The sequence below is a fragment of the Manis javanica genome, chromosome 2 (genome assembly GCF_040802235.1).
Source record: "Manis javanica isolate MJ-LG chromosome 2, MJ_LKY, whole genome shotgun sequence".
NCBI lineage: Eukaryota > Metazoa > Chordata > Mammalia > Pholidota > Manidae > Manis > Manis javanica.
Window position 1 is genome coordinate 174,736,553 of NC_133157.1, and position 26,371 is coordinate 174,762,923.

At 39.4% G+C, this 26,371-nt stretch overlaps 1 long non-coding RNA gene across 1 annotated transcript in view; it reads right to left on the bottom strand.

Moving 5' to 3' along the window:
• The window catches only part of LOC118967850 (uncharacterized), a 38,104-nt gene that overhangs the window by 2,351 nt on the left and 9,382 nt on the right, over positions 1 to 26,371 (bottom strand). Inside the window, exon 2 of the long non-coding RNA XR_012124169.1 lies at positions 764 to 942. This is a non-coding gene — a long non-coding RNA (uncharacterized lncRNA). The remainder of the gene's footprint in view (positions 1 to 763; positions 943 to 26,371) is intronic.

Sequence of the window (26,371 nt, forward strand, 5' to 3'; positions counted from 1 at the left end):
TACATATAATCCAACATAAATTAAATACAAACAACAATGTTTCAGATTATTTAACTGTTAATTAGCTTCTTAGAAATTGGGAGCTGTGGGACACAGAGTTTTAATTTAAAAGAAGAAAAGAGTGAACACTATACAAGAGAGAGACCAGAAGAGGAAAAGAGAGACTATAAAAACATGCTCACAGTTATCCTTCTTCACAAATTTGTTTGCATGCTCTTGAGCAATATCATTATACATTTCAGGGGCCATGAACTTCTCATGAATTTAAAAATTTGAAGGTCTGGGTATGAATTTTGACACATAATCTTTTCAAGATGCAGTCTCCACATTGGAGAAAAGAATATTATCTTTTATAAACCTACTTCCATGTAACATTGTGATGATTAAATAAAACAAGGTATTATATATAATAGCAAAAGAAAGGTCAAATAGAGGCTTGGTTAGTCTGGTTTTGGTACCGTTAAGTACTATCAGATGTGATTATTCCAATTTATCAAATGAAGAATTGGTCCACTTCATTTTTGAAATTACATAATTATTCTTCATCATATGTGCCTTATCAAATTGTACTTGATACTTGATAAAAATTTAAAAATTAGCTTGAACTCAAATATTAGGTTTTTGGTTGAAGTACTATATCTCAATAAGACAATCATGGAGGAATGCATTAGAACTAATCGCAAGCACAAAATTAGTCACTCCTTTTGTTTCTTGATATACTTTACATGCCTCAGTATCAGAGCCAACAGTGAACTGTACTCACAGAAGAAATCTCAGCGTGACAGCTCTTTAGTTCATTGCTGCTTCCTAAATGCCTTCTCCATCAGCAGCTGCTCTGGAATTCTAGACTGCCAACTCAGTATTTCCACCACTGAAGGCCCTGGGATGGCTGCTGCATCAGGCAGTGTGCCCTGAATATTAGCCCAAGCTGCACAGAAATGCCTGTTAATGAAAATTAAAGGAAACCACTTTATAATTGGCTTAGCTGAGGAATTCGTGTACCTTCAAAAGTCATAAATCAACTTACACTTACAGTCACTGACTATTTAATTAATAGCTTCAAGTTGTCAGTCCAGAAAGGGTCACCGAGGACAAGATATAAAAGGTTCAAAATTTCTACCAGCCTCTATAGTACTCTTAGAATCAAAATATTGTCACATTAGTGAAAATAATTACCAAGACAGCATCAGACTCTTTTCAGCAGCTAAGAAAAAATAGTAATTTTTCTCTCTGCATATATTTCCTGTCTTCTTTCTTTAGCCTACTATATGTACCTTTATGTACAACAATAAAATAGAACCAGGATCTCCAGTAAGAAATGAGTTGTATTTATATAGTGTCACTGATTTACATATTTTTATATTTAAATTGTGTAAGATGTACTTGAGGCTTAAACCTAAAGATAGAATTCTCAGTCCAGAGGATGGAGTATAATGAGAATAATTTAAATCACAATCACAATTAAAAATTGCTTCTAGTATCTTAATATGACTAACATAATATTTCACTAAAGTTTTCCTGATTATTTCACCAAACAGTGAGAGAAAGTTCCTTACTACACCTGGAAAAAAACTGATAAATATAGCTTATAAATAGGGAAGAAATCAAATTAGTATAAGAGATATTAGGAGATAGTTATAAAGAATTATGAGCATAAGCCACACTTTATTAAAAAAGGTAGAAGGAATATTAAATGATTTTATTAGTCAATTTGAATTTCATTTAAAATGTATTTCTGAGATGGGGTTTACATTGTAAATAGTTAATTAAAATATGATCTCTAAGACTCACAATTGTTTCTTATGCTTATAGTCTTCCTTAGTAATTAAGCTTATTTATTACTAACAGGCTGGCACTGTAACTAGTTTTCAAAATCAGTGTAACCAAGAAGGCAGATACATTGACCTAACAGAGATACCTCTGCTCCTAACCTATGAATTTAAAAAACTGCTTGGTTAATATCAGAACTGGCAGCTACAGTCACATCCTCTCTCCAAGTTTGAGAACAAGAAAGGAAAATAGAAAGACAAATCAATTTGAATTCCACAGACCTTTTTTGCTATTAAGATAAAGAATTTATTTTCTACAGATTAGCAGTGGAACTAGCATAATATTGTATTAGCACACAGGCTTCGGAGTCACATATCTATATTTTTAATCAGGTGCCACCAATTATTACCTATATGATCTTAACTAGGTTACTCTAGGTCCATGTTTTTCTCATTTATAAAATGAGAATTATTGTAGGAACTACCTTTGTACAGAGTGCTAGTTGTCTCTTATTATTGATTCTCCCTTTGTTTTAAAGTAATAGACCTAATTTTTAGCTCAGTGTATGGTCTTTTGGGAAAACACACACACACACACACACACACACTTCTCAGACTCTCTTGCCCATAGGTGTGGCCATATTAGTAAGTTGTAGCAAATGAGATGCAAGTGGGAGTAATGCATGCAATTTTCTGGAAACAGCCTTAAGAGCAAAGAGAACACCTACCTCAATGCCCTCCCTGTTTTCATTGGCTGCAGTACAGACATTATGACCTGATCTAGTGCAGCCCTATTGGACCATAAGGTGTGCCTGGGAATAGAAGTCACACCTAATAAAGCAATGACACTCATGAAGCTTGGGTCCCTGACACTATAGAGCATCATTCCAGTCCCTGATATTTGTATCAGTGAGGACAAACCCACTGGCTTAAAACAAGAAAGATTCATTTCTTGTTTATACTATTTTTCCATCTTGGATCACCACAGTTTGCTCCACTCCAAGCTGACCTGAATTGGAGGCCAAGGCTGATAGGGCCTTCCCAACATTAGAGCATCGTCTTCAGAGGCAAGAAAAAAGAACACAACAGAGTGTTCATGAGGTCTTAAAGGCTTCTTTCCAGGAATGACACATTACTTCCATTCATATTTAATTGACTAAAACAAGTCGTATGGTCATATCTCACATCAAGGGCATGGAGAAGTATAATGCTACCCTGTACCTGGAAGGAGAAGAATCAGAAACTGCAATAAGCACACTAATGATGATTACAACCTTCTACTATGGGACATTTAAGTGAGAAAAAACATTTCAACTTCTTAAAGCCACTGTTACATTGTTTCCTATACCTCATGATTCAACCTAAGCTTAGCTAAAATTCTATCAGAGAGTGTGGGTTATAAAGATTAAAGGAGGCATAATACATGAAGTGCCTAGCACAGCCTGACACATGATATGCATTGGATAAAAATAAGACACAGCATCACCATTTTCATTACATTAGGGCATTGCAGTAACCAGAGATGAATGCTTAAACTGTGATTAGAGAAGTCACATTCCTGTTCCATGTATTTGATATCCCTAAGTCAAAAATCATTGTCCAAAAACTAACAGTGAGGAAAGTAATGTGTTTGGCAGCTGGAGTTTTGGCAAGAATGTGGGTGTAAGGAAGCCCTCCTGCTGGAGCTGTCAGTACTTCTCAGTTGGAACATCTAAGGAGCCTGTTTCATAAGAACATGATGAAGTACATCTCTCTGTGCCAAAATGTAGCACCTCAAAGAATTTCTAGCTTACAAGTAAAGATGCATTGTTTAGTGCATTTCCTCAATTTTTCCCACAAGGGAAAGGTCAACCTCTACAAAAATCTCAACACACGTTCTCACCTCCATACAGACACACACCATTTCTGATTTAACCTTAAGGTTTTAAGATCTTGTAGAAGCTAAAAATACACACCCTCTGAGAAAAGCTTAGGACCCCAGATTTAATTCCATACCATAGTGTGTCTTTCTTGAAGACTCTTGAATCAAGATATGAGGAAGGAATCATAATGAGCAATGGTAATTTATTGTTTCCTTTTTTTATAAATCATCCAGCACCATTATTTTATGTTTTACTTTTAAATTAATTTTTACTTCTGCAACAAGGAAAAAAAGACAATATAAATCTCCTCCTAACAGGCTAGAATATTACATTACCTGTTGTGTCAAGGAAAGAATGTCACATCCCCACATCTTGTCATACATAGTACACTGGTTATAGTGCCTGAAGCTTTATTTTCTACTAACTCCAACTTTTTTTCCATACAATCACATGCAGAAATGTTTCCTTTGCCCAGGACACAATTATCCGCAGTGACCCAAAATGATGTCTCTATAAAGGAAATCTGATCATGATTCATCCCTATATAAAACTCTGAAATGGAATAACAACAACAACAAAAAGTCTACTTTTCCAGTCCTCTTCTTTTGAGAGCCTATAGTTCAGATTACTGATTGTAGGAATCTGTTCAGCAATTTTGGAGTCAGGAAACACGGACTTTAGCCATCTTGAATTCATTTTTCAAATGTAATTTTCTGATGTGCAAAATCAAATGCGTTGTATGCTCATACTCACTGTATTAGATTCATTCACTAATAGCAAAAGTGATTTGTTTTAAAAGCAATTATACAGATAGTGTGGGACTTTTAAAAAAACTATTGTTCTTTATAACATCCACCCTAAAGATCTTGGTAATTGAATCCCAGTTTATAACCTTTGTGTATTTCCATCTAAACTCTCATTGGCATAGAGTATAAATAACAGGAAAACAAAATTAGAGAAACCGATATGGGATATTGACTTACTTAGTTTATGATGTTAAAACAGCAAAAAGAAAGAAACTTCACCTCTAAATAAGATGTAGGAAATAACTGCAGGTCAACTCCTTCATTGCCATAACTAAAGATAGCTGGATAAATTACAAAACTCAGGTTTTAAAAGGTTTCAGGGATTTCTGTAAGTAAGGAGGATTATTAGATAAACTAAAATACTGGAAAAAATAAAACTCTTTCAAGATATGCTGATGATTACCAGCTATTTCTTTTCTCCATGGGCATATAGCTATCCCGTGTGTAAGATTACTGTACTTGACAACACTTCAGGCTTTCCCAGACAGTAAGTCTCCAATGGGGAAAAGAGACATCAGCAATATTTTAAGCAGCCACAATGAGCTGGTGAGGAAATACTGGGGCTTAAAAGTTCTAAAATTCTGAGGGCGGAGCCAGGATGGTGGCATGAGTAGAGCAGCGGAAATCTCCTCCCAAAACCACATATATCTATGAAAACATAACAAAGACAACCCTTCCTTAAAAAGAGACCAGACTACACAGGACAACATCCAGACCACATCCACACCTGCGAGAACCCAGCAGCCTCATGAAGGGGGTAAGATACAAGCCCCGGGCCGGCGGGACCCAAGCAGCCCTCTCCCTGGCCCCTGGCGGGTGGAGAGGAGTCAGCAGGGAGAGAGAGAGACCCAGGACTGCTGAACACACAGCCCCAGCATTCCGGACTGGAGCACAGACACAGTGCATGCGTGGGGTCCTGGATACTAGGGAAACAGGGGGGCATGAACAGTGAGCCGGTGCCTGAGGCCTATGCCAGAGAACAAAGAAACGGGAGCGGTGTTTTTTTTTTTTTTTGGCGAGTGCGTTTTGGAAGACTTAAAGGGACAGGGACCCCAATACTAGGGAAACAGGGCAGCAAGACCGGTGAGCTGGTGCCTGAGACCGGCACCTGAGGACAAAGAAAATCGCGTGTTTTCCCTTTATTAAAAATTATTTATTTAATTTTTTTTTCTTTCTTTGTTGCTGTTGTTGTTTTGGTTTGGAGAGTGCTTTTTGGAAGTCTTAAAGGGGCAGGACAGGACACTTAACCCACAGGCAGGGAATCTGGGGATCTCTGGGCATTCTAAAACCCTGGGCAGCAGAGAGCACAGAGGCCCCTTATGGAGACAAATAGCCTCCCAGCCACTCCCCCTCCTACGGGGCTCCACAATTTTGGAAGAGCAGCCCCAGCCAGGCCACGCCCACAGCAACAGCGGAGATAAACCCCATAGCAACCAGGCAGGTAGCAGAAGCCCTGTCTGTGCATAGCTGCCAAGCACAAGCCACTAGAGGTCACTATTCTCTCAGGAGAGGAAGGCCACAAACCAATAAGAAGGAAAGCTCTTCCAGGTGTCACTCGCAACAGCTCTGCAAACTATCTCTATCACCATGAAAAGGCAAAACTATAGGCAGACAAAGATCACAGAGACAACACCTGAGAAGGAGACAGACCTAACCAGTCTTCCTGAAAAAGAATTCAAAATAAAAATCATGAATATGCTGACAGAGATGCAGAGCAAAATGCAAGAGCAATGGGATGAAGTCCAGAGGGAGATCACAGATGTCAGGAAGGAGATCACAGAAGTGAAACAAACCCTGGAAGGATTTATAAACAGAATGGACACAATGCAAGAGGCCATTGAAGGAATAGAAACCAGAGAACAGGAACATATAGAAGCTGACATAGAGAGAGATAAAAGGATCTCCAGGAATGAAACAATACTAAGAGAAATATGTGACCAATCCAAAAGGAATAATATCCGTATTATAGGGATACCAGAAGAAGAAGAGAGAGGAAAAGGGATAGAAAGTCTCTTTGAAGAAATAATTGTTGAAAACTGCCCCAAACTGGGGAAGGAAATAATCGAACAGACCACGGAAATACACAGAACCCCCAAGAGAAAGGATCCAAGGAAGACAACACCAAGACACATAATAATTAAAATGGCAAAGATCAAGGACAAGGAAATAGTTTTAAAGGCAGCTAGAGAGAAAAAGGTCACCTATAAAGGAAAACCAATCAGACTAACATCAGACTTTTCGACAGAAACCCTACAGGCCAGAAGAGAATGGCATGATATATTTAATGCAATGAAATAGAAGGGCCTTGAACCAAGGATACTGTATCCAGCATGACTATCATTTAAATATGATGGCAGGATTGCACAATTCCCAGACAAGCAAAAGCTGAGGGAATTTGCTTCCCACAAACCACCTCTACAGGGCATCTTACAGGGACTGCTCTAGATGGGAAGACTCCTAAAAAGAGCACAGAACAAAACACACAACATATGAAGAATGGAGGAGGAGGAATAAGAAGAGAGAAGAAAAGAATCTCCAGACAGTGTATATAACAGCTCAATAAGTGAGCTAAGTTAGGCAGTAAGATAGTAAAAAAGCTAACCTTGAACCTTTGATAACCACGAATCTAAAGCCTGCAATGGCAATAAGTACATATCTCTCAATAGTCACCCTAAATGTAAATGGACTTAATGCACCAATCAAAAGACACAGAGAAATAGAATGGATAAAAAAGCAAGACCCATCTATATGCTGCTTAAAAGAAACTCATCTCAAACCCAAAGACATGCACAGACTAAAAGTCAAGGGATGGAAAAACATATTTCCGGCAAACAACAGTGAGAAGAAAGCAGGGGTTGCAGTACTAATATCAGACAAAATAGACTTCAAAACAAAGAAAGTAACAAGAGATAAAGAAGGATACTATGTAGTAATAAAGGGCTCAGTCCAACAAGAGGATATAACCATTCTAAATATATATGCACCCAACACAGGAGCACCAGCATATGTGAAACAAATACTAACAGAAATAAAGGAGGAAATAGACTGCAATGCATTCATTTTAGGAGACTTCAACACACCACTCACCCCAAAGGATAGATCCACCGGGCAGAAAATAAGTAAGGACACACAGGCACTGAACAACACACTAGAACATATGGACCTAATAGACATCTATAGAACTCTACATCCAAAAGCAACAGGATATACATTCTTCTCAAGTGCACATGGAACATTCTTCAGAATAGACCACATTCTAGCTCACAAAAAGAGCCTCAGTAAATTCCAAAATATTGAAATTCTACCAACCAATTTTTCAGACCACAAAGGTATAAAACTAGAAATAAATTCTACAAAGCAAACAAAAAGGCTCACAAACACATGGAGGCTTAACAACATGCTCCTAAATAATCAATGGAGCAATGACCAAATCAAAACAGAGATCAAGGAATATATAGAAACAAATGACAACAACAACACAAACCCCCAACTTCTGTAGGATGCAGCGAAAGCAGTCCTAAAAGGAAAGTATATAGCGATCCACGTACACTTGAAGAAGGAAGACCAATCCCAAGTGAATAGTCTAACATCACAATTATCGAAACTGGAAAAAGAAGAACAAATGAGGCCTAAAGTCAGCAGAAGGAGGGACATAATAAAGATCAGAGAAGAAATAAAAAAAATTGAGAAGAATAAAACAATAGCAAAAATCAACAAAACCAACAGCTGGCTCTTTGAGAAAATAAACAAAATAGATAAGCCTCTAGCCAAACTTATTAAGAGAAAAAGAGAATCAACAAAAATCAACATAATCAGAAATGAGAATGGAAAAATCACGACAGACTCCACAGAAATACAAAGAATTATTGAAGACTACTATGAAAATCTATATGCCAACAAGCTGGAAAACCTAGAAGAAATGGACAACTTCCTAGAAAAATACAACCTCCCAAGACTGACCAAGGAAGAAATACAAAAGTTAAACAAACCAATTATGAGCAAAGAAATTGAAACGGTAATCAAAAAACTACCCAAGAACAAAACCCCGGGGCAGGACAGATTTACCTCAGAATTTTATCAGACACACAGAGAAGACATAATACCCATTCTCCTTAAAGTGTTCCAAAAAATAGAAGAGGAGGGGATACTCCCAAACTCATTCTATGAAGCCAGCATCACCCTAATACCAAAACCAGGCAGAGACTACACCAAAAAAGAAAATTACAGACAAATATCCCTGATGAATGCAGATGCAAAAATACTCAATAAAATATTAGCAAACAGAATTCAACAGTATATTAAAAGGATCATACACCATGACCAAGTGGGATTCATCCCAGGGAAGAAAGGATGGTACAACATTCGAAAATCCATCAACATCATTCACCACATCAACAAAAAGAAAGACAAAAACCACATGATCATCTCCATAGATGTTGAAAAAGCATTTGACAAAATTCAACATCCATTCATGATAAAAACTCTCACCAAAATGGGAATAGAGGGCAAGTACCTCAACATAATAAAGGCGATATATGATAAACCCATAGCCAACATTATACTGACAGCGAGAAGCTGAAAGCATTTCCTCTTAGATTGGGAAACAGAAAGGGATGCCCACTCTCTCCACTGTTATTTAACATAGTACTGGAGGTCCTAGCCACGGCAATCAGACAAAACAAAGAAATACAAGGAATCCAGATTGGTAAAGAAGAAGTTAAACTGTCACTATTTGCAGATGATATGATACTGAACATAAAAAACCCTAAAGACTCCACTCCAAAACTACTAGAACTGATATCAGAACACAGCAAAGTTGCAGGATACAAAATTAACACACATAAATCTGTAGCTTTCCTATACACTAACAATGAACAAGCAGAAAGAGAAATCAGGAAAACAATTCCATTCACAATTGCATCAAAAAGAATAAAATACCTAGGAATAAACCTAACCAAAGAAGTGAAAGACATATACCCTGAAAACTACAAGTCACTCTTAAGAGAAATTAAAGGGGACACTGACAAATGGAAACTCATCCCATGCTCATGGCTAGGAAGAATTAATATCGTCAAAATGGCCATCTTGCCCAAGGCAATATACAGATTTGATGCAATCCCTTTCAAATTACCAGCAACATTTTTCAATGAACTGGAGCAAATAATTCAAAAATTCATATGGAAACACCAAAGACCCCAAATAGCCAAAGCAATCCTGAAAAAGAAGAATAAAGTAGGGGGATCTCACTCCCCAACTTCAAGCTCTACTACAAAGCCAGAGTAATCAAGACAATTTGGTACTGGCTCAAGAACAGATCCACAGATCAGTGGAATGGATTAGAGACACCAGAAATTAACCCAAACATATATGGTCAATTAATATTTGATAAAGGAGCCATGGACATGCAATGGTGAAATGACAGTCTCTTCAACAGATGGTACTGGCAAAACTGGACAGCTACATGTAGGAGAATGAAACTGGACCATTGTCTAACCCCATATATAAAGGTAAACTCAAAATGGATCAAAGACCTGAATGTAAGTCATGAACCCATTAAACTCTTAGAAAAAAACATAGGCAAAAACCTCTTAGACATAAACATGAGTAACCTCTTCTTGAACATATCTACTCGGGCAAGGAAAACAACAGCAAAAATGAGCAAGTGGGACTATATTAAGCTGAAAAGCTTCTGTACAGTGAAAGACACCATCAATAGAACAAAAAGGAACCCTACAGTATGGGAGAATATATTTGAAAATGACAGATCTGATAAAGGCTTGACGTCCAGCATACATAAAGAGCTCACATGCCTCAACAAACAAAAAACAAATGACCCAATTAAAAAATGGGCAGAGGAACTGAACAGACAGTTCTCTAAAAAAGAAATACAGATGGCCAACAGACACATGAAAAGATGCTCCACATCGCTAATTATCAGAGAAATGCAAATTAAAACTATAATGAGGTATCACCTTACACCAGTAAGGATGGCTGCCATCCAAAAGACAAACAACAAATGTTGGCGAGGCTGTGGAGAAAGGGGAACCCTCCTACACTGCTGGTGGGAATGTAAATTAGTTCAACCATTGTGGAAAGCAGTATGGAGGTTCATCAAAATGCTCAAAACAGACCTACCATTTGACCCAGAAATTCCACTCCTAGGAATTTACCCTAAGAACGCAGCAATCAAGTTTGAGAAAGACAGATGCACCCCTATGTTTATCGCAGCACTATTTACAATAGCCAAGAATTGGAAGCAACCTAAACGTCCATCGGTAGATGAATGGATAAAGAAGATGTGGTACATATACACAATGGAACACTACTCAGCCATAAGAAGAGGGCAAATCCTACCATTTGCAGCAACATGGATGGAACTGGAGAGTATTATGCTCAGCGAAATAAGCCAAGCAGAGAAAGAGAAATACCAAATGATTTCACTCATCTGAGTAGTATAAGAACAAAGGAAAAACTGAAGGAACAAAACAGCAACGGAATAACAAAACCCAAGAATGGACTAACAGGTACCAAAGGGAAAGGGACTGGGGAGGATGGGTGGGCAGGGAGGGATAAGAGGGGGGAAGAAGGAAGTGGGTATTAAGATTAGCACGCATGGGGGAGGGAGGGAGAAGGGGGAGGGAAGGCTGTACAACACAGAGAAGACAAGTAGTGATTCTACAACATTTTGCTATGCTGATGGACAGTGACTGTAATGTGGTTTTTAGGGGGGACCTCGTGTAGGGGAGAGCATAGTAAACATAGTATTCTTCATGTAAGTGTAGATTAAAGAATAAAAAAAAAAGAAAGAAAGAAAGAAAAAAAAGGGGGATTACTCCTTGATAGGATAAAACTATTGGTAAATCAAAGATTAACGCATGCTTTAAATATCCTTAATTTTGATCACTTAAAGGGTGTCAGATGATCGGTTATGGAGGTACTCTTTTCTGATAATATTCATTTCTCTTAATAAAAATAATAATAAATAAATAAATAAAAGCAGTTCCTGTGTGGTGTCCTCCAATGAGTTCTACACAGTGGTATAGAGGGCATGTCAAAGTGTGGGCAAAGGGTCTGTTTGTTTTTATGCAGAAGATCAAGGCCTAGCTTGGCTACCCAGAATATGAACTAAGATACGATATGAGGAGGAGCTTCTGGCATCAGCACTCTCTGGAGGACTTGTGCCGGGGGATGATCATCAAAAAGCCTCCACAGGGATCCGGGCGATGCTGCGGTTGTGGCTGCATCCATCCCACCTTTTCCTGGACTTGCCATTGGAATGAGGAGGGAGATGTCTAGGCTGGCATGTGCATACAGTGAGACAACGAATTTGACTGGATCTGTACTGTTGGAACTCAACCATGAGTTGGGAGGGGTGCAAGTTGTAGTGCTCCAAAATCTTACGACTATAGACTATCTATGGTTAAAAGAACATATGGGATGTGAACAGATCCCAGAAATGGGTTGCTTTAATTTGTCTGATTTCTCTCAGACTGTTCAAGTACAGTAGGACAATATCCATCATATCATAGACAAATTTTCACAAATGCCTAGGGTGCCTAACTGGTTTTCTTGGCTTCACTGGAGATGGCGGGTAATTATAGATTTGCTTTGTTTATGTCACCCTATTCCTATTATGTTAATATGGGTGCGCAATTTAGTTAGTAGTTTAAAACCTATACATGCTTAAGTTACTCTACAAGAAGATATGTCAAAGAAATAATCAATCTTCCCATGTTTCCTTCCATTTGCTACCTCTATAGCTTTTCTTCTTCCTTCCTAATTACAACCCTTAAATAGAATTCGTGTCTCATATCGAATTTACTGAGTATCATAATTCCTCCAGGTGGTAAAGATACCTCAAGACAAGTGCTAGGCATAGAAGCCACAGGGCATAAATTTGCAAAGAAGTAAAAAGCTAACCTTTTCAAACAATATGGTTTCTCTCTCACTTACCAACTTTACATCTCCCTGTATGGCCCCAGAAGATGACTGGTTAGCCAGAGACGGGTAAGATTCCTCAAGGGTGGAACAACCTAAGACAGGCACAGTTGCAGGGGGGCCATCAGGTGAGAAATTGGGGAACAACAGTGGTGAAGCTTAGAACCTCACCCCCCCCCCTGTTTTGAGAGAAAGCTTCTGCATCCGTGGATGTTTTATTGCCCTTGTCTAGCTCGGATTAGCACATAGTCTACAGGCACACACCTGATCATCTACAATTGCTCTCTTACAACACTAAACTATGTTTTCTATCTTTATCTTGCATCTACATACCACTTCAGCATTTTATTAAAAATAAAAATAATAATAATAATAATAAAGGCAGAAATGTGCGATCCACATATAAATCAAGTATAAAAATCAAACGAATATTCATATTTGACCTGATTGTTTATAGTTCATAATGCGTGATCAAAACCAAAAGTTTCTGTGATGACTGCCCTTATACTGTTCACCGTGTAAGAACTTATTCACTATGTAAGAATTCGTTCACCATGTAAGAACTTGTTCGTTATGCTTCAGAAGATTAGAGACTGACGAGAATTAGGCTTGAGATGGATTAATGATTGTGCATTGAGCATTGACTCCCCTATACAGAATTTTATTGTTGTTAACAACCATTTGATCAATAAATACGAGAGATGCCCTCTCAAAAAAAAAAAAAGTTAGTGTGCCTATACATGAGTCCATGTGTGGTACAAGATTCTGCCTCAAATCCTGGTGGAGAAGATTCTGATGAATAACTTTAGCTTCATGGCCTTGAGGAAGTTATGTCACCTATAGGAACTCACTTAGCTCCTGTATAAACAGTGAATAATTAAATTGTTCTTCTGAAGAAAAAAAAAAAGTTCTAAAGTTCTAACATTATCAGGAAAATTTTAAAAATATATGCTATAGGTTCTGGGGAGCCAAGATGGCGGCGTGAGTAGAGCAGTGGAAATCTCCTCCCAAAAACACATAGAGCTATGAAAATATAACAAAGAAAAATCTTCCTAAAATAGAGACCACAGGACACAGGACAACATCCAGACCACATCCACACCTGCAAGAACCCAGCGCCTTGTGAAGGGGGTAAGATACAAGCCCCAGCCCGGCGGGACCCGAGCGCCCCTCCCCCCGGCTCCCGGCGGGTGGAGAGAAACCGGAGCGGTTTTTTTTTTGGCGAGCGCTTTTTGGAAGCCTTAGAGGGACGGGCCCCCGTTGCTGGGGAGGCAGGGTGGCGGGACCGGTGAGGAGGTGCCTGGGAACGGCGCCGGAGGACAAACAATATCCCGCGTTTCTCCCTGCGAGACCTGGGGGCGGGTGCCTGAGACCGGTGCCTGAGGACGGAGGAGGTCGCGCGTTTTTCCCCTTTTTTTTTTTTTTCTCTTTTGGGCGAGCGCTTTTTGGAAGCCTTGAAGGGACGGGGACCCCAGTGCTAGGGAGGCACAGTGGCGGGACTGGTGAGCGGGTGGCTGGGACCGGCGCCTGAGGACAAAGATTATCCCCCGTTTTTCCCTGCGGGACCGGTGGGCGGGTGCCTGAGACCGGCACTTGAGGACAGAGGAAATCGCGCGTTTTTCCCCTTTTTTTTTTCTCTTTTCTGCGAGTGCTTTTTGGAAGCCTAAAAGGGACAGGGACCCCGGTGCTAGGGAGGCAGGGCGGCGGGACTGGTGAGCGGGTGCCTGGGACCGGCACCTGAGGACAAAGAATATCCCGCATTTTTCCCTGTGGGACCGGTGGGTGGGTGCCTGAGACCAGCACCTGAGGACGGAAGAAATCGCGTGTTTTTCCCCTTTTTTTTCTCTCTTTTTGCCGAGTGCTTTTTGGAAGCCTTGAAGGGACAGGGACCCCGGTGCTAGGGAGGCAGGGCGGCGGGACTGGTGAGCGGGTGCGTGGGACCAGTGCCTGAGGACAAAGAATATTGAGCGTTCCTTCCCTGCCGGACCGGTGGGTGGGTGCTTTTTGGAAGCCTTGAAAGGACAGGGACCCCGGTGCTAGGGAGACAGGGCAGCAGGACCAGTGAGCGGGTGCCTGGGACCGGCACCTGAGGACAAAAAAAAAAAAAAAATCGCTTGTTTTTTCCTTTTTTTTCCTTTTTTTTTTTTCTCTTTCTTTCTGTTCCCTCTCTCATTGTTGCTGTTGTTGTTTTGGTTTGGAGAGTGCTTTTTGGAAATCTTAAAGGGGCAGGACAGGTCACTTAGACCAGAAGCAGGGAATCTGGGGATCTCTGGGCACTCTAACCCCCTGGGCAGCAGGGAGCACAGAGGCCCCTTACGGAGATAAATAGTCTCCTGGCTGCTCCCCCTCCAACGGGGCTCCACCATTTTGGAGGAACAGCCCCAGCCAGGCCAAGCCCACAGCAACAGCGGAGATAAACCCCAAAGCAACTGGGCAGGAAGCAGAAGCCCTGTCTGCACACAGCTGCCCAGCACAAGCCACTAGAGGTCGCTATTCTCCCAGGAAAAGGCTACAAACCAACAAGAAGGGAAGCTCTTCCAGCGGTCACTTGTACCAGCTCTGCAAACTATCTCTATCACCATGAAAAGGCAAAACTACAGGCAGACAAAGATCACAGAGACAACACCTGAGAAGGAGACAGACCTAACTAGTCCTCCTGAAAAAGAATTCAAAATAAAAATCATGAACATGCTGACAGAGATGCAGAAAAAAATGCAAGAGCAATGGGATGAGATGCAGAGAAAAATGCAAGAGCAGTGGGATGAGATGCAGAGAAAAATGCAAGAGCAGTGGGATGAAGTCCGGAAGGAGATCACAGATGTCAGGAAAGAGATCACAGAAGTGAAACAATCCCTGGAAGGATTTATAAGCAGAATGGATAAGATGCAAGAGGCCATTGAAGGAATAGAAGCCAGAGAACAGGAACGTATAGAAGCTGACAGAGAGAGAGATAAAAGGATCTCCAGGAATGAAACAACACTAAGAGAAATATGTGACCAATACAAAAGGAAAAACATTCGTATTATAGGGATACCAGAAGAGGAAGAAAGAGGAAAAGGGATAGAAAGTGTCTTTGAAGAAATAATTGCTGAAAACTTCCCCAAACTGGGGGAGGAAATAATCGAACAGACCATGGAATTATACAGAACCCCCAACAGAAAGGATCCAAGGAGGACAACACCAAGACACATAATAATTAAAATGGCAAGGATCAAGGACAAGGAAAGAGTTTTAAAGGCAGCTAGAGAGAAAAAGGTCACCTATAAAGGAAAACCAATCAGGCTAACATCAGACTTCTCAACAGAAACCCTACAGGCCAGAAGAGAATGGCATGATATACTTAATGCAATGAAACAGAAGGGCCTTGAACCAAGGATACTGTATCCAGCACGACTATCATTTAAATATGATGGTGGGATCAAACAATTCCCAGACAAGCAAAAGCTGAGGGAATTTGCTTCCCACAAACCACCTCTACAGGGCATCCTGCAGGGACTGCTCTAGATGGGAGCACCCCTAAAAAGAGCACAGAACAAAACACACAACATATGAAGAATGGAGGAGGAGGAATAAGAAGGGAGAGAAGAAAAGACTCTCCAGACAGTGTATATAACAGCTCAATAAGCGAGCTAAGTTAGGCAGTAAGATACTAAAGAAGCTAACCTTGAACCTTTGGTAACCACGAATCTAAAGCCTGCAATGGCAATAAGTACATATCTTTCAATAGTCACCCTAAATGTAAATGGACTTAATGCACCAATCAAAAGACATAGAGTAATAGAATGGATAAAAAAGCAAGACCCATCTACATGCTGCTTACAAGAAACTCACCTTAAACCCAAAGATAAGCATAGACTAAAAGTCAAGGGATGGAAAAACATATTTCAGGCAAACAACAGTGAGAAGAAAGCAGGGGTTGCAGTACTAATATCAGACAAAATAGACTTCAAAACAAAGAAAGTAACAAGAGATAAAGAAGGCCACTACATAATGATAAAGGGCTTAGTCCAACAAGAGGATATAACCATTCTAAATATATATGCACCCAATACAGGAGCACCAGCATATGTGAAGCAAATACTAACAGAACTAAAGAGGGAAATAGACTGCAATGCATTCATTGTAGGAGACTTCAACACACCACTCACCCCAAAGGATAGATCCACCAGGCAGAAAATAAGTAAAGACACACAGGCACTGAACAACACACTAGAACAGATGGACCTAATAGACATCTATAGAACTTTACATCCAAAAGCAACAGGATATACATTCTTCTCAAGTGCACATGGAACATTCTCCAGAATAGACCACATACTAGCTCACAAAAAGAGCCTCAGTAAATTCCACAATATTGAAATTCTACCAACCAATTTTTCAGACCACAAAGGTATGAAAGTAGAAATAAATTCTACAAAGAAAACAAAAAGGCTCACAAACACATGGAGGCTTAACAACATGCTACTAAATAATCAATGGATCAATGAACAAATCAAAATAGAGATCAAGGAATATATAGAAACAAATGACAACAACAACACTAAGCCCCAACTTCTGTGGGATGCAGCGAAAGCAGTCTTAAGAGGAAAGTATATAGCAATCCAGGCACACTTGAAGAAGGAAGAACAATCCCAAATGAATAGTCTAACATCACAATTATTAAAACTGGAAAAAGAAGAACAAATGAGGCCTAAAGTCAGCAGAAGGAGGGACATAATAAAGATCAGAGAAGAAATAAACAAAATTGAGAAGAATAAAACAATAGCAAAAATCAATGAAACCAAGAGCTGGTTCTTTGAGAAAATAAACAAAATAGATAAGCCTCTAGCCCAACTTATTAAGAGAAAAAGAGAGTCAACACAAATCAACATAATCAGAAATGAGAATGGAAAAATCACGACAGACTCCACAGAAATACAAAGAATTATTAAAGACTACTATGAAAACCTATATGCCAACAAGCTGGAAAACCTAGAAGAAATGGACAACTTCCTAGAAAAATACAACCTCCCAAGACTGACCAAGGAAGAAACACAAAAGTTAAACAAACCAATTACAAGCAAAGAAATTGAAACAGTAATCAAAAAACTACCCAAGAACAAAACCCCGGGGCCGGACGGATTTACCTCGGAATTTTATCAGACACACAGAGAAGACATAATACCCATTCTCCTTAAAGTGTTCCACAAAATAGAAGAAGAGGGAATACTCCCAAACTCATTCTATGAAGCCAACATCACCCTAATACCAAAACCAGGAAAAGACCCCACCAAAAAAGAAAATTACAGACCAATATCCCTGATGAATGTAGATGCAAAAATACTCAATAAAATATTAGCAAACAGAATTCAACAGTATATCAAAAGGATCATACACCATGACCAAGTGGGGTTCATCCCAGGGATGCAAGGATGGTACAACATTCGAAAATCCATCAACATCATCCACCACATCAACAAAAAGAAAGACAAAAACCACATGATCATCTCCATAGATGCTGAAAAAGCATTTGACAAAATTCAACATCCATTCATGATAAAAACTCTCAGCAAAATGGGAATAGAGGGCAAGTACCTCAACATAATAAAGGCCATATATGATAAACCCACAGCCAGCATTATACTGAACAGCGAGAAGCTGAAAGCATTTCCACTGAGATCGGGAACCAGACAGGGATGCCCACTCTCCCCACTGTTATTTAACATAGTACTGGAGGTCCTAGCCACGGCAATCAGACAAAACAAAGAAATACAAGGAATCCAGATTGGTAAAGAAGAAGTTAAACTGTCACTATTTGCAGATGATATGATACTGTACATAAAAAACCCTAAAGACTCCACTCCAAAACTACTAGAACTGATATCGGAATACAGCAAAGTTGCAGGATACAAAATCAACACACAGAAATCTGTAGCTTTCCTATACACTAACAACGAATCAATAGAAAGAGAAATCAGGAAAACAATTCCATTCACCATTGCATCAAAAAGAATAAAATACCTAGGAATAAACCTAACCAAGGAAGTGAAAGACTTATACTCTGAAAACTACAAGTCACTCTTAAGAGAAATTAAAGGGGACACTAATAAATGGAAACTCATCCCATGCTCATGGCTAGGAAGAATTAATGTCGTCAAAATGGCCATCCTGCCGAAAGCAATATACAAATTTGATGCAATCCCTCTCAAATTACCAGCAACATTCTTCAATGAATTGGAACAAATAATTCAAAAATTCATATGGAAACACCAAAGACCCCGAATAGCCAAAGCAATCCTGAAAAAGAAGAATAAAGTAGGGGGGATCTCACTCCCCAACTTCAAGCTCTACTACAAAGCCATAGTAATCAAGACAATTTGGTACTGGCACAAGAACAGAGCCACAGACCAGTGGAACAGATTAGAGACCCCAGAAATTAACCCAAACATATATGGTCAATTAATATTTGATAAAGGAGCCATGGACATACAATGGCAAAATGACAGTCTTTTCAACAGATGGAGCTGGCAAAACTGGACAGCTACATGTAGGAGAATGAAACTTGACCATTGTCTAACCCCATATACAAGGTAAACTCAAAATGGATCAAAGACCTGAATGTAAGTCACGAAACCATTAAACTCTTGGAAAAAAACATAGGCAAAAACCTCTTAGACATAAACATGAGTGATCTCTTCTTGAACATATCTCCCCGGGCAAGGAAAACAACAGCAAAAATGAGCAAGTGGGACTACATTAAGCTGAAAAGCTTCTGTACAGCGAAAGACACCATCAATAGAACAAAAAGGAACCCTACAGTATGGGAGAATATATTTGAAAATGACAGATCTGATAAAGGCTTGACGTCCAGAATATATAAAGAGCTCACACGCCTCAACAAACAAAAAACAAATAACCCAATTAAAAAATGGGCAGAGGAACTGAACAGACAGTTCTCCAAAAAAGAAATACAGATGGCCAAGAGACACATGAAAAGATGCTCCACATCGCTAATTATCAGAGAAATGCAAATTAAAACTACAATGAGGTATCACCTCACACCAGTAAGGATAGCTGCCATCCAAAAGACAAACAACAACAAATGTTGGCGAGGCTGTGGAGAAAGGGGAACCCTCCTACACTGCTGGTGGGAATGTAAATTAGTTCAACCATTGTGGAAAGCAGTATGGAGGTGCATCAAAATGCTCAAAACAGACCTACCATTTGACCCAGGAATTCCACTCCTAGGAATTTACCCTAAGAACGCAGCAATCAAGTTTGAGAAAGACAGATGCACTCCTATGTTTATCGCAGCACTATTTACAATAGCCAAGAATTGGAAGCAACCTAAATGTCCATCTGTAGATGAATGGATAAAGAAGATGTGGTACATATACACAATGGAATACTACTCAGCCATAAGAAGTGGAAAAATCCAACCATTTGCAGCAACATGGATGGAGCTGGAGAGTATTATGCTCAGTGAAATAAGCCAAGCGGAGAAAGAGAAATACCAAATGATTTCACTCATCTGAGGAGTATAGGAACAAAGGAAAAACTGAAGGAACAAAGCAGCAGCAGAATTACAGAACCCAAAAATGGACTAACAGGTACCAAAGGGAAAGGAACTGGGGAGGATGGGTGGGCAGGGAGGGATAAGGGGGGGAAGAAGAAGGGGGGTATTAAGATTAGCATGCATGGGGGGGAGGGAGAAAGGGGAGGGTGGGCTGCAGAACACAGAGAGGACAAGTAGTGACTCTACCACATTTTGCTAAGCTGATGGACAGTAACCGTAATGGGGTTGTTAGGGGGGACCTGATATAGGGGAGAGCATAGTAAACATAGTATTCTTCAGGTAAGTGTAGATTAAAAATTTAAAAAAAAAAAAAAAAAAAAAGAAAGAAAGAAAGAAAGAAAAGGGGGATTACTCGTTAACAGGATAAAACTATTGGTAAATCAAAGATCAACGCATGCTTTAAATATCCTTAATGTTGATCACTTAAAGGGTGTCAGATGATCAGCTATGGAGGTACTCTTTTCTGATAATATTCCTTTCTCTTAATTAAAAAAAAAAAAAAAAAAAAAAAAAAGCAGTTACTGTGTGCTGACCTCCAATGAGTTCTGCACAGTGGTATAGAGGGCATGTCAAAGTGTGGGCAAAGGGTCTGTTTGTTTCTACGCAGAAGATCAAGGCCTAGCTTGGATACCCAGAAAATGAAATAAGATACGATATGAGGAGGAGCTTCCGGCATCAGCACTCTCTGGAGGACTCGTGCCGGGGGATGATCATCAAAAAGCCTCCCCAGGGATCCGGACGATGCTGCGGTTGTGGCTGCATCCAGCCCACCGTCTCCTGGACTTGCCATAAGAATGAGGAGGGAGATGTCTAGGCTGGCATGTGCATACAGTGAGACAACGAATTTGACTGGATCTGTACTGTTGGAACTCAACCAGGAGTTGGGAGGGGTGCAAGTTGTAGCACCCCAAAATCTCATGACTATAGACTATCTATGGTTAAAAGAACATATGGGATGTGAACAGATCCCAGAAATGGGCTGCTTTAATTTGTCTGATGGTTCAAGTACAGTTGGAAAATATCCATCATATTATAGATAAATTTTCACAAATGCCTAGGGTGCCTAAATGGTTTTCTTGGCTTCACTGGAGATGGCTGGTAATTATAGATTTGCTTTGTTTATGTCACCGTATTCCTATTATGTTAATATGTGTGTGCAAATTAGTTAGTAGTTTAAAACCTATACATACTTAAGGTACTATACAAGAAGATATGTCAAAGAAATAATCAATCCTCCCAAGTTTCCTTCATATGCTACATCTATAGCTTTTCTTCTTCCTTCCTAATTACAAACCTTAAATAGAATTCGTGCCTCATATCGAATTTACCGAGTATCATAATTCCTCCAGGTGGTAAAGATACCTCGAGACAAGTGCTGGGCATAGAAGCCACAGGGCATAAATCTGCAAAGAAGTAAAAAGCTAACCTTTGCAAACAATATGGCTTCTCTCTCACTTACCAACTTTACATTTCCCTGTATGGCCCCGGAAGATGACTGGTTAGCCAGAGACGGGTAAGATTCCTCAAGGGAGGAACAACCTAAGACAGGCACAGTCGCAGGGGGGCCATCAGGTGAGAATTTGGGGATCAACAGAGGTGAGGCTCAGAACCTCACCCCCCCTGCTTTGAGAGAAATCTTCTGCATCCGTGGATGTCTTGCTGCCCTTGTCTAGCCTGGATTAATACTTAGTCCATAGGCACACACCTGATCATCTGATCATCTACATTTGCCTTCTTACAGCACTAAACTATGTTTTCTACCTTTATCTTGCATCTACCTACCACTTCAGCATTTTATTAAAAATAAAAATAATAATAATAATAGGAGAAATGTGGGATCAACATATAAATCAAGTACAAAAATCAAATGAATATTCATATTTGACCTGATGGTTTATAGGTCATATTGCATGATCAAAACCGAAAGTTTCTGTGATGAATGCCCTTGTACTGTTCACCATGTAAGAATTTATTCACTCTGTAAGAATTCGTTCACCATGTAAGAACTTGTTCGTTATGCTTCAGAAGATTGGAGACTGACGAGAATTAGGCTTGAGATGGATTAATGATTGTACATTGAGCATTGACCCCCCTATACTGAATTTTATTGTTGTTAACAACCATTTGATCAATAAATATGAGAGATGCCCTCTCAAAAAAAAAAAAAAAAAAAAAAATATATATATGCTATATGAGACTGCAATAAGCCAAGGGTTTACCATAAAATAATAGTGAGAGGATGTATAGCAGACAAATAAAATGAAAAAAAATGGAATATTAAAACTTCTTTAATTTAAAAGAAAGCAAGAGGAAAAGAACATCAAAGAAGTGGGTCAAATGCAGGTTATTAATAAGGTAATAATATAAATCCAGATGTATCAATTAAATTAAAAGTAATTGGAACAAATACTTTAATTATAAGAATAGGATTTTAAAGAGAGATTAGGATTTAAACCTTACTATACACTTCTTGAAGGAAAAAAACTTTAAATGTGAAATTATAGAAGGACTGAAAGCAGAAAGATGGGAACAGAAAGACCTTGCCAGTTGTAAGCAGAGAAAAGCTGGTTTACCTATACTAATATCAAGGTAGACATGAAGTCAAGAAGTATTATGAGAGGTAAAGAGGAATAGTTCCTAATGAAAATGGGGCAATCCGTCAGGAAGATATCACAATTAATAGATAAATTCACAGTCAGGGTTGGAGACTTTATTCATTTCTCTCAGTAAGTGATAAAAGAAGCAATAAATATATGGAAGATCTGAACTACTCTGTTAAAAAATTTGGGCATCTCCATATCAATAGGTGATTATAAGGGGAAGCGAGGGCATATCTGGACCAGAGAGTTTGGGTGGGGTCCCCTTTTGCAGCTGTGTTGTGAAAGACATGGGCAAGGAGAAGCAGATAACTGCTTATAAGCAACAAACGGGTTTATCTCACTTTATTTACTTATTTGTGATTCAAAGGTAATCTGCCTCAGGAGGGGAACTTATTTTCCCCCCAGAGTTATACCTGGTGGTAGTCAGCAGGCCCTCTGAACCCAAAATCTGTCTTCATGGGTACGATGCTTGGGTGGGCTTCCCCTAGGGTTGGTGGGGAGATACCTGAAAACCCCCCTGTGGATGGTGGAGAGGCCCCAGTGGCTGTAGTGGTGGACAGTGCAGTTTCACCCAGGAGCCCCCTATCTGTGGGGCTTCCAACTGGGGAGTCCCTAGTGGGAAATTGGTCTAGGATAAATCACCTCCTAGATAGGTGGGTGCTTCCCCACAACTGGGGAAGGGTGGAAACACCAGAAGCTGTACAATTAGTCTTCCATGAGATAGAAGACTGCTTAGAGGCCCTGAGTGGCTGTGTAGCAGTCAGGACTGTGGGATGTTTGTTTTTCAAAATAGTATAAAGGGTTATTGAGGCAAGAGATACACTTCGGCAGGAGAGAGACACACTTCAGCATCATCTGAAAGAGCTAGGTTATGACTTATGAGATGCCCTTAAGAAAGAAAGACAATTATTGAGTAGAGAGGTTGTGCTCCTGGAAGATATATTAGCAGCAAGGAAGGAGGCTGCAGAAGAATCCGTGTTGCAGGAGGCCACTGGGGAGGGGAAGGAAAGAGCAGTTCCTTCAGCCCCGGAGATGGTAGAGGAGATTTTGGGAGAGGATGAGGGGATGGGGCTAAGTGCAGAACTGTTGCCAAGGCCACCACCATAGGCACCAGCCTCTTAAAGTCCCACCCAGTTTGTAATTAAGAAGGTAAAAATGCAACGACCACAGGCTCCTTAGGGGGAGGAGCCACCCCTTCCCCAGGTTGTGGAGCACTCCATTCTCCACCTCATACCCAGGATGGGCTGGTGGACATGAGCTTCTGGTTTTGGCAGAAGCGGTCAGAACCTCTGCCTACAAGGCTTTTGTGTCTCTGGGATATAGGGGTGGAAAACATTGTTTTGTCAGGTTCTGAAATGGGTAGACTGTCTTCCCTGATGACTCACCCTTTCCTCTGGTAGTGGTTGCAAAGTGCCCATTGCACCTCAGGGAACTGGGTGCTTCTGGATTGGCTGACAGCAGCTATCAGGGCAGTTTGGCCTAATCAGGGTGATTTACCATAATTACCCACTAGCCAGAAAGCATATGCAGAGCTCCAGCAGGTGTTACAGGAGCTGGATATGAAAAATATCATCTATAAAATGGACCCCCAGGACCCTGATGAGGAGTTTTCACTGTAGGAATGAGAAATCTGGTGCTCCATACAGCTCCCCCATCTCTCTCTGGGTCCCTAGTGACTATTCTTGGCCCCCCACATAGGATGACCCACAAGTGAGACTACTTGTACTTTAGCAGATCTAGGGGAGGTTTAAACAATAAGAGCATGGAAGGAAGTACAGGCTATGACTGAAAGGAGAGGTGATAGAATGATGAAACAGGATTTTGGAAACAGAGTTGAGGGTCTAGCTTGGGGAAAGTATACTGCAATCTGTTCTACCTACTGGGAACAGCATCATATAATGATTATTGATTTAAGGTGTATGCTATGTTGTGGGTAAAATGGCAGTATTTCCAGAATCTCTCACCTGGCTTTAGTGCATCTCCATATCAATATGTGTTTCCAAGGGGTAAAAAGAAGTAGTCCATCTCCATATCAATAGGTACAAGGCAATTTTACAATAGGTACAAGGCGATATTACAAGGGCAAGTGAGGGCTTATCTAGACTGGAGAGGTTGGGTCACCTCTTCTGCAGCCGGGTCACCAGAGACAGGGCGAGCACAAGTGGACAACTGCTTAGAAGTAATAAATGGTTTCTCCCACTTTATTTATTGATTTCTGCTTCAAATGTAATTTTCCCCAGGCTGGGAACTTTTTTTCTCCCAGAGTTACAATATGTTACCTGTGTATGGTCAATTTACCCATTCTGCTACCTATTCTGCATTCTTGTAGGAATAGTTTCTAATGAATAGTTTTCATATCAGTATTTCTCTCAGATCCAGTTTGAGGAAATCCAATTTAAGACATATACATTAAAAGAGAAAATGAAAAATAAAATTAATCATAGGATGTCTCAATAATTCAAAAGAGTACTTATAAAATTCACAGCCTACTAAAAAATTAATATATTACAAATAGGCAGGAAAGTCCTCTCTCTATAAAGTATATTTATCAAAAAGCCTCCACAAACACCACACTTAAACAATTAAAACTTTCCTTCTGAGATGGTGATTGAGACAATAACATTCACTATCACCACCTCTAGACAACTGTATTCCCAGCCAGTGCAATTCAGCAAGAAGGAAAAAAAAAAGACATAGGGATTTGGAAGGAAGAAACAAAATTCACAATTCCAAGACAACATGATTGTATACTTAAGTTGGAAGTGGAGGTAGAAGGAATCAAAAAACTACTAGAATTAGTAGGTGACTTTACAAAGGTTACAGGATTAATAGTCTATTTAGAAACTCACTTATAATATGTAAGCATTAAACATAGAGAAAAAATATTTTTTAAATATAAAATACCTAGCAATGTATTTAATTAAACTTTATAAGCTCTTTCATTAAAAACTATAAAACATTGCTGGGAGAAATTAAAGAAGATCTAAATAAGCAGATATATTCATACACTGGTAACCCCAATATTATCAATATGCAAATTCCCCCAAATCTATAGGTTCAATGCAATACCAATCAAAACTCCAGTAGTTTTTCTTTTGAAGAAAATGTCAAGTTGATTCTAGAATTTATATGAAAATACAGAGGACAACCAAGAAAAGACAGGTCAAGCTTAAATTTTCCAGAAGTGGAAAAATTATACTACCAGATAAAAAGAACCATTATAAACAATATGACAGTGGTGCAATAACAGACAATCAGACCAATGGAACAGAATAGAGAACACGAAACAAGCCCCACTCTATATATAGTTGCCTAATTTGTAGTAGAGTGGAGCGAATCTATGATCTTTTCAAAAAATGGTCCTTACTCATTCATATATAAACATTGGGAAAAAAATATGTGGATGGAAAAAAAAAGCTTGCCCAGATGGACTGTAAATCCAAATGTGAAAATTAAACAAGAAAGCTTCCAGCAGAAAACAATGGAGAACCATCTTGTGACTTTGGAATAGGTTAACATTTTGTTGAAATGCTATAAAAAACAACACAAGATGAAAAACGTTGGTAAACTGTATGTCAAAAGACACCATTAAGGAAAGAAAATTCAACTCGATATTGAAAAAAGATATAAAATATTTGCAATTTTATTGCAAACAACAAGAAAAAGAGACAACCCAGAAAAAAAAAATGGTCAAAAGACTTGAAAGATATTTTATAGAAGACAATACCCACGGCTAATAGACATGTGTAAAGATAGAAACATCAGGGAAAACAAAAATCAGATTGATATATCACTGCACATTCATCATAATAGCTAAAATTTAAAAAAGACAAAAAATAGA